The 6019-nt window shown below is 44.9% G+C and overlaps 1 protein-coding gene across 1 annotated transcript in view; it reads right to left on the reverse strand.

The window, feature by feature from the left end:
• Positions 1 to 22: 22 nt before the first annotated feature.
• The window catches only part of CSUI_002238 (amine-terminal region of a tm vesicle-mediated sorter), a 43891-nt gene continuing 37894 nt past the window's right edge, over positions 23 to 6019 (reverse strand). The window contains exons 15-19 of the mRNA XM_068062440.1: positions 4963 to 5161; positions 4029 to 4276; positions 2984 to 3251; positions 2073 to 2648; positions 23 to 1363 (exon numbers count right to left, since the gene is read on the reverse strand). The gene's annotated coding sequence lies outside the window, so the exon portion shown is untranslated. The remainder of the gene's footprint in view (positions 1364 to 2072; positions 2649 to 2983; positions 3252 to 4028; positions 4277 to 4962; positions 5162 to 6019) is intronic.

Genomic DNA, 6019 nt, shown 5'->3' on the forward strand with positions numbered 1-6019 from the left:
TTCCCCCCCCTCGCATCTTTCCTTCGTCATCAAAGGATCCTACTTCTTCACTATTATAGGTCTCTGATTCGGAGCCATCGTCATTGTCTCCCCCATCTTGTAGAAGGGCGCTATCGGAGACAGGAGATCTACTTCTATACTGTCCATCCCCACGCTTTCCTCCTTCGCTCTTGGTATGATGATCAGCTCGCCCTCCAAGAAGACGACGTCTCTCTTCGCCGTCATCTCCTTCCTCTCCATCTCCCCTACTACTGCTACTACCTTCACTTCGTCGTTTTCTTCTTCCTCCTCTTCCTGATCTTCTCCTACTCGGACTCGCTGTTCCCCCAGAAGAACTCTTATTACTATTACTTCCCTGTACAAGAGAAGAAGTTTGAGGGGAATGAGCTTCTCGATCGTTATCATCGTCCCATCTTAACATTTTCCGACGGAAGGCACCTGTATTGTAACCTGCTTTAGATGTCGGCATAGGTAAAGCTATTAGCCTTCCTTCATCCCTCTCTCTTTCATCTTTCAGACTATACCTACTGTCACCTCTTCTGCTTCCCCGGGAAGAAGAAGGTGGGAAAAGACTTGCACTCCCACTCGTACTTCCGAAGTTCCTTCCTCTATTGAAGCTTCTTCGGCTGAGTCCTCCACCACTTGGTCCTCCTGTTCCCCCCCCTCTAGTAGGAGACGAGACACCACCACCATGGGTACTCTCACGACGACTTGCCGATGAGACGAGAACAGGAGACTCCCACTTTCTCACCACTTGAAAGACACCTCCAAGAGCGTCTGCCGCTTCACCTCCTTTCTTCTGTGCTGCATGAGCTATTTTACTCGCTAAACCTGTGAAGGGTGACGACTCTTGTGCGAAGGTTGAGAGGTCTTCCCATTGTTCTTCTCCTTCACCTGGACGACGATCGTCGTCGCCCCGCTCTTCTCCTTCATCGTTATAGTGATAGAGATGAGAATAGTCGCTTCTACTACTACTATGGCCATCTCGGGGGGGACTACGACGACGTCGATGATGAGGATGTCGATGATGATGATGGTGCCGCCGACGAGAAGCTCGACCTCGACTATCACGTGGGCTTAAGTTAGGCGACATGTTTGATGTGGAGAAGGAACGATCTCTCCCCCCAACTTCATCGGGGGGGGGGTATCGATTGTCACCACTGGCGATACTTGAGTATTCATCTTCATAGAAGGAACTTCTTTCTCTTACTCGACTACTAGCGTTATCGTAATCATAGTCATCATAATAATAGTCTCCATAAGAAGAAGAAGAAGAAAAAGTCGATGACTCCTCGTCATCCTCGTCGTCATCGCCACTCATATCTCCCCAGCTACGACTCGAATCAAGAGAACTTCGAGCATCCTGTAGACACCGAAGAACATCACACACAATACATATTGCATGCACCCGTAGAGATATTACATATAGAAGAACATCTACCCGTCCCCCTAGTACGAGGATGGCGACGACCACGGCCACCACTACTGGTGCGTTACGAAGTTGAGAGAGAGTCTGAAGGCATCGATGGAGCAGGGGCTTCTGTAGAGTCGAAAGAGTGTATTATAGAAGCTAAGAGAGAGAAGAAATTCCGTGGAGAAGATGAATGATGTGAAAGACTAGCTGACAATGAAAAGTCAAAGATGAAGAGGGCCATACATATAGCAATAGATCGAAAGCTTTACATTTCCACCTACTTACATCTCATCATGAAACATCAAGAAAGACACCAAAGAAAGAAGAAAGCTCCTCTACACAACCTATTTATCTACCGGCATAATAAGGACACGATCGATACATCTATTCACCTCCCCACATAGGGACGACCAAGAAGAAAGCGGTGCACTACGGATACGATACACATGTACATATAGACAAACTGCCTGAATCCATCTATCTAGCTGTATCTATATCTACATATACATACCACGGACACATATGTGCAGTCTCTCTCTATTTCTCTCTCTTTCCGTTTGTCACGACAACCTCTCATACATACGCAGATCACCTATCATCATAATAGAGCTGTTTCTCAGAGTGGAAGAATCCTTATCTTCTTCTTGTATGCACTTACCCGTCTTCTATCATACCTTCCGCCTCCTTGACCCCCTCTATGTTGCTGGTAATAGCCATCCTTCACACGTTTAGCAAGAGACGTCTCTTCCCAGCTTCTCGCAGCTGTACTTACACCTCTTCCTCCTGGTGAAGGCCCTGCCATATCTGTGAAATGCCTGAATCTTAAGAAATAAGCACACGACCCCCCGTCTCCACTACTTGACTGATAACTCTCAATCAGTTCAATCTGAAAGATCTGAGATCTTAGACAACTCCATGCAACTCTTCCTCCATCAAGATAAGCAATCTTCTTCGCTCCCACAGCTAGATACCGACGTGGAGGTAGTCTTCGTCTATAAGGCGATAAGGTGGAAACTCTCTTCATACGATGAGCTAGTCGATCTATACGTTCACTTCCGAACTTCGTTGAGAGATCATTATAACCTTGGCGGGTAGAGATAGGAATGACAGCTAACAGCTGGCTGTTGGGATTATTCTGTACATGCTTTGGAAGAAATTCTCTAGCACGAGATAAAAGATAACTATAGGCTTCAAGACGAAGTCCCCCCACGCTGAAGACACGACGAGGTCGCACCTGAAAAAAGAAAAAAGAAACAAGAAGAGAAAGAGAAAAAGAAATAAACGTGACACCAGCATACGCATGCATTTATGTATCTGATTCGGCTGTGTGTCTGTGTACTACGTGGCTAGAGAGATGACGATAAGAGTCCCACTAAGAATGATCGATCTATCTATCTATCTACCACATATTAACTCTCATAGACCTACTAATCTCTCTACGTACATTCTCCCCCTAATCTCATCTCGCACCAACGTGAACTTCCTCCTCTACAGACAACCAGACGAAAACGACATATCTTCTTCTTCTTCCTTTGTTTCTCTTTCTCATGACACCCCCACCTTCCTTACCGCTTCAAGCATAGGGACAGCTTGAATTTGATTAAGGGCTCCAACGCAGGTAGCAGATGTTAGAAGAAGAACACTTGAAGGAATCCCACAACATAGAGATCCTAGCCCTGAAAGACTCCCCATGGCACATCCCTTCAATCCCGCTAGAAGTCGATCTGATGTATCGCCTGTCGCTGTGCTTAAGTGCATTTGCGTCGCTTTGAGAGGCTTCACACAAAAGTTGATCACGCTCAGGCCTAAGGTAAAAGCAAAGCCCCGCCCTCCGTTCCTAAAGAAGAAAAACAAGGAGAGATACATACAGACAGATTTAGAAGAAAAGACGGCTGTTCATTTAGAGGAGACAGGGAGAAAAGAAGATAGAGTGCATGGCTGATATAGACACGCCTTCGGATAGATGAGAGAGTTGAAGAGAAAAGGAGAGGTGAGAGGTGTGGATAGAGAGAGAGAGACAGGGGGCGTAAGGAGTTAAAGGTGTACCGGCAGAGGGTTGTATAGAAGAAGACAGGGAGGTTTTTCGTGTAGCAGATCGTGAAAGGAGGCAGAATAGAATAGATACATCATATAAAGATAGACAGACAGGCATCGCCAACTCTCTCTCAAGATCTGTCGGCTCGTATATCGAGTGATTTCTATGAGAGATGAAGAAGAAACAAGGACTTGTGGAACAGACGGGGGCACGCAGACCAGAAGGGCGTAGGAAAAAAGCCAGAGGAGGGGGTTATCGTTCATATTAGAGAGACAGGTAACACCCTACACTATAGAGTAGAAGATGATAAGAAGAGAGGAAGACATACAGAGGGCTTCGTTACAAGGCTCTTCCATACTGCTACTACTGTTTGTCAAGTAAGGAGAACTTTTATGAAACAAAGCCTTCCTCTCTCGCTAATCTTCCTTTCCATTACCAGTGAAACAGAACTATCTAACAGATACTCTACATGGTGACACAGAGACAGACAGAGATGAAGAGAGAGACGAAGAGATAAAGACAGGGAGAGGGCGGGATCGAGAGAGAGAGAAAGAGAAGGAGAAGGCTTGGTAGACTTACACAAGTCCCTCAGCAATATTCGAGGGCTGATCCATTAATCCTCCTTGAGCGACCAGCTGTGGAAGTAGGGAGTAGACATCTGTATTTCTAGCTACAACTTCTAGACACTGATACCAGCTACCAAAGAATCGTCCTAGACTATCAACCACTCCCGCTACGCATGCAAGCCCACATATTCCTAATCCACGACAAACAGCTAGACAAGCAGCTGGAGGTAGATAGTACATCTGCATCCCTCTCTGAATCTCCTGAGAAAGAAAACAGACAAAGAAGATCACTCACAGTGCTGACTGAGAGAATTAACAGAGGAAGAGAAAGAGGTTCTGATGTAGAAAATAGAGAAAGAGAGTGAAAGCGAAAGGAGAGAAAGCAAGGCGTGAACACTTCATTCAAATTAAGAAGACGCATGCACAAAAGCGTCGAAACTCACCCTATCCTCTCTCTCTACGTCTTACAGAGAACGCTATCTCTCTTCCAGACGGTGCTATCTGTCTGTCTATCTATCTATCTCTGATCTATCTATCTTTAATCTATCTATCTATCTATCTTTAATCTATCTAGACGTGTATATGTATCTAGACGTATGTATGTACATAGAGCGGTAGAGGAGGCAGCTGAATTCATTCCTGTGGGAAGAAGACATCTTCGTCTCTAGCGAATGAAAACAAGCCAAGAATCTCGGCAACTCCTGCCTCTTCGGTAGTTAGGTAGAGAGAGAAGAGAGACAGATTAATCATTGAAAGGTACATACCCAGATCGATTGAAGACGGATCTTTGATAGGCAAAAGACAGGAGAAAAATAGATAGGCTAAATCAAGACTGAGACATAGAATGAAGATAGAGAGATGGGTAAATAAGAAGATAGACAGATAGGTAGATTGGGTAAATACATAGACCAGATGGATAGGTAGATAGATCGGATAGATAGGCTCACCTTGGCACATCTTTTTCCTCCAGTTTTCCAGTGTTTGAGTAGAACCATGGGATTGCCAAAGAGATCGACAGCTCCAAGCAGCTGAAAGATTTGCTTAATAGCCTGGCCTATATATCTTTGGACTATATCATTCAATAAGGCGACAGGTGGACCACACAAATTCTGCTGCGTCTCAGGCGCAAACACCAGGTTGGCGTCGCTGTGAAACACAAACACAGCCACACCATAGGAGAAACACATGAGGGGCAGAGACAGAGCGAGAGACAGGAATGGAGACAGATAGATAGATATATAGATAGATACGACGACAGGAGGAGAATACGAAGAATGGATGTAGCTGGTTGGTGCAAGCAATCTCGTGTTGGAGTGAAAGCCTTTGACGAGTGAAACTAGATTCCTATCATATGGTTAGAAAGGGCTCTAGACTAGACGGGTCTTCTTGTTCTTCTGATGATGATGACGATGGTGAGAAGAAGAGTCAGAAAGAGAAGTTCTATCGACTCTCCTATATTTCACAAAGACGATGGTGGAGATCATCAGCCATTCTTCTTCTTTTTTTTCTATTGTTGATGTAAATTTACAAGTGGTGGAGGTAGCTCATGAATTACAAGAACACGAACAAGGCATCTCCACTCATGTCTATCAAGAGTGGTGTGAAGGAAAAAGATACGCATTCCAACGTTCGTTCGCCTCCGCGCCTCACATACGACATGTATAGATCGCAAGAAGCGGAAGAAAGAAAAGCACGAAGACAACATTTATACTTCTACACCGGCCAAGCTTGGTACGTTGTAAAGACGGAGAGTCACAGTAAATAGAAGAAGAGAGAGAAATGGTGATGTATCTATCGAGAAACTATCTTTCCCGCCTCTCTTGAACTGAATAGCTGGAAGGACATAATTTGTTCTAGAGGAGAAAAGATGAGCGAAAGTGATAGAAGACTTCTTCCCTACCACGCTCCTCTCACTTCACCACTCGAGCTGAACTACTCGTTAATCTTCCCTTAAAAACATAATAAGAGCTCAACTTTGCTCTACCTATCTATCTATCTCTCCAT

The sequence above is a fragment of the Cystoisospora suis genome (assembly GCF_002600585.1).
Source record: "Cystoisospora suis strain Wien I chromosome Unknown contig_935, whole genome shotgun sequence".
In the NCBI taxonomy this organism is placed as follows: domain Eukaryota; phylum Apicomplexa; class Conoidasida; order Eucoccidiorida; family Sarcocystidae; genus Cystoisospora; species Cystoisospora suis.